Raw genomic sequence first — 12163 nt, forward strand, 5'->3', positions numbered from 1 at the left:
GACACTTCACCCGTTGCCTACTGGTGGTGGTCAGAGGACCCAGTGGCGCCAGTGTCCGGCAGCCTCGCCTCTGTCAGTACGCCCCAGGGCAGCTGTGGCTACAATGTAGCTTGCCATCACCAGTGTGTGAATGGGTGGAAGACTGAATGTAGTGTAAAGCGCTTTGGGGTCCTTAGGGACTAAGTAAAGTGCTGTACAAATACAGGCCACTGACCTTTGTTATTATTATTTATTTATTCTATTTTCAGTTTTTACAGACAGGACAGACATGACTGGGGGGCAGGAAAGGGAGAAGGAAAGAAAGAGAGGGAGGGAAAGAAAAACAGGGGAAGAGGGACAGTGAGAAAGTGCACTTAAAAAAATCACCTGGATCACCTGTCAGGTTCCTCCGCCCGCTGATATGTAGTGTTGCTACGTGCTGTTCTAAAGTGCATTTAAAACACGGGAGGGCATGGTGCTTCCTGCCAGAGAGCAGCAGGTGTCAGCACAGCCCTTCCCAAGAAACCTCAACGTTTACATGTATTTAAAATTGAGAGGTGGGCACCGGCGCCAGAGGTGAGGTTGAATACACAGACTGTCCTCTGGATGGCGTATAATATGCCCACCCCCAAGGCCCTACATGTATGTGTTATGAGAGTGTGAGTAATGTGGATGTCTAGGTTGTGGAATAAAATTGAGGCACAGGTGGCCAGAAGGAGACAGAGGGGAATCCAACACTGGCATGATGTGTTTTTTTCTTTCTTTCTTTTGCTTGAATGATTCATAGTCAGTTATAAGTGGCCTAATAATCTAAAAAAAATTAAAAGACTTCGAAAGACCTTAAGGAATCCCAGAGAAAAAAAGACATGCAACTTTTGCACAGTACTGTGTGGTCAGCTACAGAAGGACTGGACTGATAAGAGTGAAATCACGGAGAACAGGCTCAAGGCTAAGATTTAAAAGAAAAAAAAGAAAAGAAAATCTGCCTCCTTAGAACCAAAACATGAAAAATGACACATGACTCAAGATTTTTGCACAGTACTGCAATTGTGCACATTGTACACATGTGCAATTTTAAAATTAACTGTAATTTTATTAGGTTCTTAGTAGTATGACTTCACAATAACATGTATAAATGTCAGTGGCTGTAATGTGATATGGAGAAATAAAAGAAACAAAATAAATTTTGAGAATAATTTATTTTAACTTAATCAGAACGCAGCTGTTATTGATTGTGAGGCTATATCTGTCTTTCTAATGCGCATGTGAGATAAACAGACCTTGTCAATGAAGCTAAGGCTGACACTACAGAACCCCCCTGGTGGTTGTTTGAACATAAGCTCTGGCTTGTGGGTGTAGAAAAACAGAAGCTCTTCGGGTGTCTCAGTAAGGCAGTGGGAGTTACTAGTTTCATTTTTACTGCTTTGGGAATCATCAGCTGCCTGTGGGCATAACTGAGGTAATTATTCTTTTTGTTTGTTTTGTTTGGATTGATGATAAACACTATGTACTTAAGCAATCCGTGAATAGCTAAAGTCATAGCTAAAACTGTACAGGTGTTGCACAGCCTACATTACATGAGCCAGACTGTATTTTGGTATTTTATCATGTGGCATACGACACTCCAGATCACTACCTTTTAAAAACAAAGAATGAAAAAAATATGTCAGGTCTCAGGAAACCAGCGTCAGACGTCAGATGAAATGTCATATTAGGTGTGTCCCAGTTCAGGGCCTGCATTCTTCAAAGCTCCCAGCCTTCAGTCTACATAGGCTGGGAGCTTTGAAGGCTGGAAGTGCAAGGCTGTTAAATGGGACAGTCTAGTCTTCGTTGCTTCCTCTTCTGAGGCTGAGCCCACGGGACTGTAAAATATATATGCAACAAACACAGTAGTGCTATTAATCCAAGATACACCATGTTTTATATAAGTCAAGAAAAAAATACTGACATTTATTGTCAGGTATATTCTGGTGTTGATTAAGTTTTTGAATATAGAACCTTTTACTGTCACTCACAGTTTTTACCTGTAACTACCTGAGCACTTTCTCCTAAAGTGAAAATATTTAATGATAAAATTATTTTAACATTACCTAATAAGATTGATTCAGAACAGATAGTTAGTTATTTTCAACTTCTCAAGCAGTCTTTCACAAAGAAAGAACAGTCTGTCTCCTCTCTCCATCTCTCAGCTGGCGCTGGCTCTTCTGCCTCCTCCTCTTTCTCACACACTGCTGAGTTTGTGCTGCTGTATCATCAGGGTGGAAATCCTCCTTCTCATCAGCTTGCCTGCCTCTGTGTCCTGCTTATATACCTAAATATTTGGCCCTGTGTGAAAAGTATACACAGATACACTCCCAGTGATATTTGGTTAAATGCCTTTGAGCACGTTTCACCACATTTAGAGACTTTCAGTCACCAACAACAAGACTGTGCTTAAAACCCAGTTCTTTGCCAAAAAACCAAATAATTTTAATAAACTGTACGAGCTTTGCAAAGAAGAACGGTCAAATATTCAGCCGGAATTATGTCACACGCTTGTTGATGACAACCAAAAGTTTCTGGTTGAGGTGCAACTTGCTAACAAAATATTAGTAGTGTCATTAAATACATTTCTTAAATTAAGCAGCTGTTTAAGTGGTCTTACTCTTGAAATGAGAAAAATAATCTTATTTGTATTCTGGAATTTCAACCAAACCATTGTCATACTTTGTAACTTGCTTGTTTATATTTTCTTTTTTAGACAAAGAATGAGACAAAATGTCCATAAACAAGGGTTGTTTTTTACTTTTTTAAAAATCGTTTTTGCAGTGTACTTTTATATATCTATATATCTGACCATGTGTGGATTTGAGAAAAGCAAGTGAAAATTTTTCAATCTCTCACATTTTGCAACATATTTACCTTGATAGTTTTAGGTCACTTTTTGAGTCTCTTTTCTATTCTCTAAATGAACTTTGACTTTCGCCCTCACGTCTCAGCTTGGCCACCTGGAGCCTGTTGTCTCTTGGAGCTCTGCTCAGTAGTGAATCTGTTGCCGCAAAGCAACTAAGTTATGGATAATAAGAAGACTAATATCAGTATAACATAAATACAATCAGTGGTTAAATTTAGTAATAGCAATTTCTGCAGTAAAAGAATCATTAATGCCTGGATCATTTTGGTTAATCATACAAAATTTTATTTTCTGAAAAAGTAAGCTAAGAAAAAATATTTCAACATGCATATAAAAACAAAACAAACCATATATTGTATCCTAACACCACATACAACGTATTAATCTTCACTTTTTTATCATATTCATGTATAAATTCATGTACACTACTAGGAAAAAGTAGATGTAAAGATTTGTGGAAATATACATGGAAATACAATACAGAGTTTTAAAATGGCAACGAGTTTGAAAGACAATCAATATTTGGTACGACCACCTTTATTCTTCGACACAGTCTGAACTCTCTTGTGCAGTTTTGTTCTCATTTCTTTAAGTAGTCTTCAGGAATAGATTCTACTCTGGCTGACTTTCACCAGTTTGTGAATTGTCCCACATGGAGCAACAGGACAACTGACCTACTGTATGTTAATTTGAGAGATGCATACAGTGCCACCCCACCCTCACCTTTACTACAGAGCCCTCTCGCCCCAGGAAGGCAGCAGGCCCAGACAAGGTGTGTCCTAGGATGCTAAAGGCGTGTGCTGCTGGACTTGGGGAGCCGCTACAACGAGTCTACAACCTCAGCCTGTGACTGGGGAGCGTGCCCGTCGTCTGGAAGACATCCTGCATCGTCCCAGTCCCCAAAAAGAACCGGCCCAATGAGCTGAATGATTTCCGACCGGTGGCACTGACGTCACATCTTATGAAGACTCTACAGCGGCTCTTCCTCAGCCTCCTCCAACCACAGGTACAACATGCCCAGGACCCAATACAGTTCACCTACAAGGTGGATGTCGGAGTGGAGGATGCCATCCTGTACCTCCTGCATAGAGCCCACTCACACCTGGAAAGGGGAAAAGGCACGGTCAGGATCCTGTTTCTTGACTTTTCCAGCGCCTTCAATACAACCCAGCCCTGTCTGCTCCAGGAGAAACTAAACAGGATTGTTTAGGTTGTTTGGATCTCTGACTACCTCACAGACAGACCGCAGTACGTCAGGCTGTGTGTGCAATCCTGGTGCTTTTCTTCAAAGATCACCCTGTGTGTATTCGTCTGTGGTACTAGCTCCTGTATTCTGTGTGTGTGGATATCCCCCTCCTGGTCCAGATTACGGACCTTTCCTGGAGGAGCTGTGGTGGAAGCGTGTGTGTGGATTACCCCTTCTCCCTGGAGCCATGGACCCCCTCTTATCTCACTGTACATATATAGCCCTGAGGTGTTTCATATTGTAAATAAACTGTGTTTTGTGTGCAAAGACCTCTGTCTGCACTTGAGTCTGTGCAGTAGCCATGACAGACATACTTCACCACAAAACACACACACACCTTATTGACCTTATATGAAGTGAGAATGCAGGTGGTATGACTTTGATGAGAACCTTTTCTGTTCCCAAGGACAACAACGCCACCCATTGCAGCTGCATATGATATACTCACCTGTTTTACAAAATGAGCAGCAGAAGTAAACAGTTGACACGCCTGGAGGCTTAATTTTGATCACAGAGGAGGAGGATGAAGATGAGGTCAATTCAGAATCTTATGATTCTGATTATGAAGCAAACTGGTATTCATATCCCTGCAAGCAAGACACTCACATCAAAGAATAGTGAAATATAGTGGTCTTCAGTCTCAAATGTACATCAGGAAAAACTATCAGCCCAAAATATAATAAATGGAAATAATATTTTTTCAGCTTTTTCAGTAATAGATCATTTATCACTCAGATCTATGATAATGAAGGTTACCGGTTATTTCAGAATAAATTGCAGTAAAAATGTGATTCAAATGTATCAGTCAATAATTAGAAAATGTTTCCATAGCATTGAAGGTTCTCTTTAGGTAATCAGGTAAAGCAACTGTAAAAATGCTAAGAAAAAATAGTGGCAGGATTAATAAAAGGCTATTACAAGTTTTGAAATGATATGGTCCATTGTTAAATCACTTTACAGCAATATGTAGTCATGTCTCGCTTATCAGTAACTGCAGAGTACCGAGCATCCTCTGGTATTAACGTCAACATAAAAATTGTGTTCATGACATGGTTTTCTGTGTAAAGCAGGTATACGAATGAATTCAACATTTACTCGTGTCACTCCTTTTTTAAATTATTGTGACTATAATTGACCAAGAACGTTATTTTAGTTTAAAAAAAACAGTATGTCAACTCTCAACGGCTGAGAGTGTTTATTTTTCCAGTGTAACTGAAAAGTTAAGTTTCATTCTCCTGTTTTGGGACATCATTCTTCTTTTATTAACATCTTCGTGAAAACTGTTGAGGTGGGTTTCTATGTCATAAGCAGTTCCCGTGGGAATAATGTTTAGGTGGACCAGAACGTTTGTCCCTATATATTTCACTTTTCAGTTTTATCCCTGGAACTTTGCATACAGGAATGCAAAGTCCATTCCTGTATGCAAAGTCCAGGAAATGTAAAGTCCATTCCAGGATGGACTTTGCATTTCTTCGCTTGTGCTGACCAAGTGAACAAAGAATTCAATATTCACTCTTGTCACTCCTTTTTTTTTAATGATTTTGACTGTAATTGACCAAGAACATTATTTTAGTTAAAAAATAATAATAACAATATGGTAAATGTAAAACATATAAATTGTATTAATTTACTGCATAAAAAATAGTGTTTTGCAAAAGTCTTGAACCACAGCTCACTTCTTTATAGGAATATTTACTGAAATATGTTCACACAGACAGTATACTTATTATTAATAGAAATAGAATAGAACGTGCCTTGAGGCAACTGTTGTTGTGACAATTCACTTTATAAATAAAAATGAACTGAACTGAAATGTATAACTAAACCATGTTTGATAGCGTTCCATACTGTAAAAGTAAAAGAATACAGGCTCTGAACTGTACTCAAAGTATGAAAGTAAAAATAATCTCCTTAAAGCACAAGTCAACTAATCATATTTGTACAAAGGTAACTGAACCTTCGTATGTTATTTTAATATAAGAATAAAATACTATTAGTACGTGATGATAAAAATATTCACATTTGATTCTAATGGATGTGCTTCAATTGAATACGTTACATAGTGAAAAAGGATTTTACAAAAAAAAACAAAACTATTTTCTGGTGCCTAGATTGTAGAGGGTGAAAGTAAAATGAGTACAGTCTGGGTTTAATGTGAAATTCAGTAGGTGAGGGATCTTATAGTCTATAGGATCTCAGCATAGGTAAAAGAACCACAACACAATCATTTCTAATGTGAGCTCCAGTAGCTTTTCTTTGTGCATGCTGTGATCAGCATACCATACGGCCACAGTTTTTTAAATGCAGTTTTTATACTGTAAGACTTGTAAAAATCAGCTTCTCTTTGTTTTCTTAGAAGAGACAATGATGCATATAAATAGTTTTTAAGTGTTTTTGTGGATATTTTTTTGACTCCATTAGGGGAATAGGAGAATTTCACCTGCTTCACTGAAGAGGTGTGCCAACCTGCCTAGACATCTTGCCCCTCCTTTACTATTACTATTAAACAAGTTAATAAATTAACTTATAAATAACTAAAGGGCAATATTTATGAAGTTATCATAGGCCAGTTAGGTTGAGGTGGGTTTCTGTGTCACAAGCAGTCCCTGTAGGAATAATGTGTAGGTGGACCAGAACGTTTGTCCCTCTAGTTTATTTCACTTTTCAGCTTTATTCCTGGAATTTTGCATCCAGGAATGCAATGTGCATTCCTGGACTTTAATGAAAATAAAGCAAAGGGAAAAATGTATACACAAAGTGAATTGGCTGGAGAAGAAAGAGCACTACTTCCAAGAGGAATTGTACCAGTGCGTTTTGTCCTTTGAAAAGGCATTTCCACATGCAGGTCACTTCAGAGAAAAAGAAAAGGTGGAATTTAGGGATATGTTCCACAACTTGAAAAAGAAATACGTAGACGGTGTGGAAGGCATCCCCTTTGTTGGAACAACGAAGGAGTTTCTTGAAAAGCAGCTGAACTGTCTACGTACCAGATGCAAAGATCTAGATGCAGCTTTACTAGATAAAACACGGGAGCTGGAATCATTTAAAAAGCAGTACAGTGATATGGTAAAGTCTTTCTAAGACGCTTTATTCAGACAAAAACAGGAGCTCATTGGACCAGTGAACCAGATGATCAGAAAGGCTGCCAATGAAGAAAAAGAGATAGGTCATGATAGGTTTGTAGCATAAACCTATTCGCTGGAACGTTAAGGACAATCTGCTACGCAGCAAAAAGCAAGACACAAGGCACCAAAGTTCTCTGGTTTACTCATGCATGAGGGAGACCTGGCTGGGGCCGAGTGTCGTTCCACCACTTGACCACCGTCAGACTCTCAGCCAGGCTCCCCATAGCACTCCTTTTATTGTGGTTACATGAATATGCATAGGGTCATTAACATATAACATCTTACATAGGTATACATGTGAACAAAGAATACTGTGTGTGTGTGTGTGTGTGTGTGTGGGGTCCAGATGTGACCCTGTGAAGACTCCCCAAAGCTGGTGCCAGGAGTCTAGCGGTCCATCTGAACAAAAGGCTCTTATACTTAAACAGATATACGTGTGTTTGCTATACCATATATCAGCAAGAGAAGATACGACCTCTCCTAGGAGGTGTGATCTACGCCGGAACACTCTGTAGAGGGAGTGAACGCACTCCCCCTTCATGCTACACAGAGTTGTTACAGACCTCCTAGGATGAGACATTCTTTCAATCCACAAATGATTATACACCTCTAAGCATATATGGTTAAATGTTTCTAAATACAAATGACAATAACAAAATCTAAACCCATCAGCTCATCTAAAATCTAGAGTGAAAGACGTTCAACTCCAGCTTAAATTAGAAAAACAGAAAGGACAAAAGCTGGCACCGTTGGTCCATAGAGGCGTGATGGGGAGATGTTATGAGGAGACTCCGACTCCGTCTCAGATCTTTCCACAGATTAAACCTCATCCACCTCCAGTGCAAACTAAATTTATTCAAGTGGCTCCAAAACACCCTGGCAGACGAAGGCCTTCCCCAGAGTCTCCATCAACACCACCTTTCCTCATTTCTGATGATGGATTACCACCAATTGATTGTTAAAAATTAACTGCTAAAAATTCAAAAGGGTTTTGAAGCATTTGATAATTTAATCTAACAGGCCAAGAGTGGCCAACTCCAGGCCTCGAGATGTGGTGTCCCACATGCTTTAGATAACACTCTGGATCAACACCCCTGAATCAAATGATCAGTTCATTACCAGGCCTCTGGAGAACTTCAAGAAATGTTGAGGTAATTTAGTCATTTAAATCAGCTGTGTTGGATCAAGGACGCATCTAAAACCTGCAGGACAGCGGCTCTCGAGGCCTGGAGTTGCCTACCCCTGTAATCGTTTATAATACTATATAAACGACAGTATTCAGAAAACAACAAACATTCCATATATTTTTTTTTTATCATAACTCTGGTTTTACGTGGCCTATCAACACAATTTAAAAACTGGTATAAAGTCCACACGTTCCGTCTGTCCTGCTCACATCTCCAATGGTTGTACACGTTGTCATTAACTGGCTTCACTCCACATCAGCCACGCCGCTTTGCTAGCTAAAACACCGGTGTCGGCACATGAGGACGCTGTCATAGCCTGTCAACGATGTTGATTAGCTGCGCATCATTGGCAGGAGCAGCCAGTCACCGGTCACTACTGACTCACACTGCAAAACAGAATGAATTGTCTGTTGTCTGTGGTGACGTTTAATGACATTCCTTTGATCCTTTGATGTCCAAAAAGCCTTAAATAGACCATGAAACCTGTCAAAATGAATTGATTATTAAGCTATCGTTTTGTTGTGAAATTATACAGCATTAAAAAGCAGAAATTAGTTCAAAACCTAAGAAAGACAGAGATGTTAATATATTGAAAAAAAAAAAATGGTTAATGGCCTAAAAGACAAAAGCCAAAAAGAAAAAGAAACATATGCCAGCCAGTTTGACCAAAGACTCCGTCCAATGATTAACGAAGTTGAAAAGCTTAAAATAGAGCTTGAATACTTGAATACTTGAAAACGGATCGAGGATCTAACTGAAGAAAACAATGAAGTTTGGCAGAATAATGAGATGCTGTCTTCTGTCGTGGAAGACAGGACAAATACCTCTGACAGGTGAAACTTGATAAAAGATGACCATGAAGCTCTCATAAAGTTCCGCGCAGAGACGGAGAAAACTGTGGCTGAACTTAAACAAAATCATGAGGAAGACGTCGAAGTCCTGCAAGGACTGCTGGAAACAGAAAAAAAGGTGGCACGTCAGGAATTTCACAACAGCCAAATTGTTGACTTATTATTGAAACGCCACAAAGAGGAGAAAAATCAGATGCAGCAATTTTACGATGAAAATACAAAAAACCTCGAAAACAAAGCTAATGCTGCAGAAACAGAGTTTAAAACGGTCATGGGAATTTATGCTAATCATATAGAAAAGTTTGAGAATCGATTAAAAATTGGTAAAAGTGTGACCGTCAACGCAGTTAAAGAACGCGAGGAGGAACATAAATCCTTGCAATATTGGATTGAGGGCCTTTTGACACATAATACAAAGTTACAGGACCAAAATGAATTAATGGATAAAACTGTGAAAGAGTTAACAGATAAGAAATATGAAATGGGCAAAGTAATAGATGATCAAAAGGCCCAGAACATGGAGATGAAACAAAAATGTCAGAGAAATATTAGGGCTCTGGCAATTGAAAAGAAATTAAAGGCTATGGTCGAAGATGAACTTGTTTCTTTGAAAAAGAAAAATGAAGAATGAAATTGGACTCATTATAGGTTCACGCCCAGAGGCGGAGCCAGACATTTGAAACACCCGGGGCTTAGCCCTAAAGGATAGTATGCATGTGGGGGTTTTTTTGGGGGGTTTTTTTTTTTTGGGGGGGGGGTTAGAAATGACTGAAAGATTGATAGGCTCTGTTTTGAGTTTTGTTCAAAAAAGAATGACTTCATATAGGGAAAAATATATATCACACATGCAGGACACCTTAAACTAGTTTTTTAATTAAGCAGCAGGGCAGAACAAAGTCGGGGCTGTATCAAGACACGAGGACTAAACCCCAATTCAACCAGACCCAGAACTGATCCGGAATTAAAACGGGACTACAACAGTTCAAAATCAGGACTACTTAGGACTTAACCAAGACAGAACCAGAACTAGATGATAGTAGCACTAAAAATCATCATAGACCTGCACTACACTTATTTTTTAATTCTACCAAAGTCCACTATTTAGATTGAGAAAAGTTTATATAATTATTTAGCCTTGTTGTGCAAACAAGCCTAATAAATGTTCAAGCTTAATAAATGTAGAATTTGAAAAATAGCAAACCTAAAAAGAAACACTAGGTACGAGATACATGAGGACCTATGATACGGTGATACTTTTGGTAAACAACCATTTGACTAACATGTGTGTCTCACCTGCTCTTGTTCATCTCTGTTCTGTCCTCATTCTCTCTCTCCCTCTCTGTTCCTCTCTCTCTCTCTCTCTGTTCCTCTCTCTCCCTCTCTGTTCCTCTCTCTCTGTTCCTCTCTCTCTGTTCCTCTCTCTCTCTCTGTTCCTCTCTCTCTGTTCCTCTCTCTCCCTCTCTGTTCCTCTCTCTCTGTTCCTCTCTCTCTCTCTGTTCCTCTCTCTCCCTCTTTGTGCTGACAATCATCAAATATACAGATATTTACAAACTCTTCAGATCAAAACACAAACACTTTTTTAATTGTAACATCAAATCAGACTAAATGTTTATTTTTTTAGATTGATAAATATAAAAAACATATTTGTTAACTTTAAGAGTAAAGAGAGAAACTATCTGTATTTCTTAATTGTAAATGGCACCAAATTGTATGCAAAACTGAGCCACACTTATGGAGCTCCACAGTTCTTTTCCTGGTGTTGTGGTTGACATCTCTTGATTTTCCCATGTCACAGAAACAGGCTCTGTGTTTTGCCTTATATGCATCCACAGGTGTGCCACCAATTTACTCACATGGACTCTACTAACCTATCAGAAGCTTCTTCAGCTCAGAATGGAATCGTCTGGAGTTTTCTTATTAATTAACAATAAACTTAGTGTACATGTACTCCTAAATTTGATGAAAGTGATAAAAAATAGACAGCTCTGTCTCTCTTTATTATGACATTTAACTAATTCAAAAGATATTTCAATATTTTTCTAAAACAAAAGTTTACTCTAAATTGATGTTGTACAGTAAAAATGTTTTCTCCCTAAAGTGTATGTAAATATCTGGTTACAAATATGAATATCCTGCTGTGTACTCAAATCCCTCTTGTTTTGCATAGAAATATACTGAACAACATACAAAGCATAATATATAAAATAACATTTACCTGAGTTTTTTCTTTGAAAGAACCCTCTAATGTCCATTCTTATATTTCAGTACATAACTGAAACTGATTTAGTCGGGGAGGGTAAGAACTGAAAATATGAAATAAACACACGTAAGATAAGACTCTCTAAAAAAATAGCATCTGTTCGGCTTTTCATTTCGCCATTTGTTGATTCACTTGAAGAGCAAGTAACGTAATATTGGTCAAGTGATCAGTTTGATATCAATCTTTCGTGATGCACCGTCATATTTACATTATTTGTACAGTATGAATGATTTGCTTTGGTACCTGCTCAAACTTAAGCTCTCCTTAGTATGGCTGGCTCCGTCTCTCCAACAGCGCACACAGGCAGCAGCTGCCCCGCCCCCTCGCTCAGTCGCTTAGTGCCTGAGCTCGGATCATACCAATATCAGGGGGGATTCACGCACAGTCGTAAATTCCCACAGTGTGCACTATGTGCTTCGAATATTGTGTGTACTTTTTGTTTTATACAGTTGTCAGCCAGGCATCTAACTATGAAAAAATTACACTCCAAAATACCCCGGGCTTCTGACAAAACAACCCGGGCTTAAGCCCAGTAAGCCACCCCCACGCTCCGCCCCTGTTCACGCCCTTGGCCCACGCCCTCGGAGGAAGAAACACCTGTGCCTCATCAGTGTGGATGGTA

This window comes from Simochromis diagramma, unplaced genomic scaffold (genome assembly GCF_900408965.1).
Source record: "Simochromis diagramma unplaced genomic scaffold, fSimDia1.1 OVJJ01000510.1, whole genome shotgun sequence".
Classification (NCBI taxonomy): domain Eukaryota; kingdom Metazoa; phylum Chordata; class Actinopteri; order Cichliformes; family Cichlidae; genus Simochromis; species Simochromis diagramma.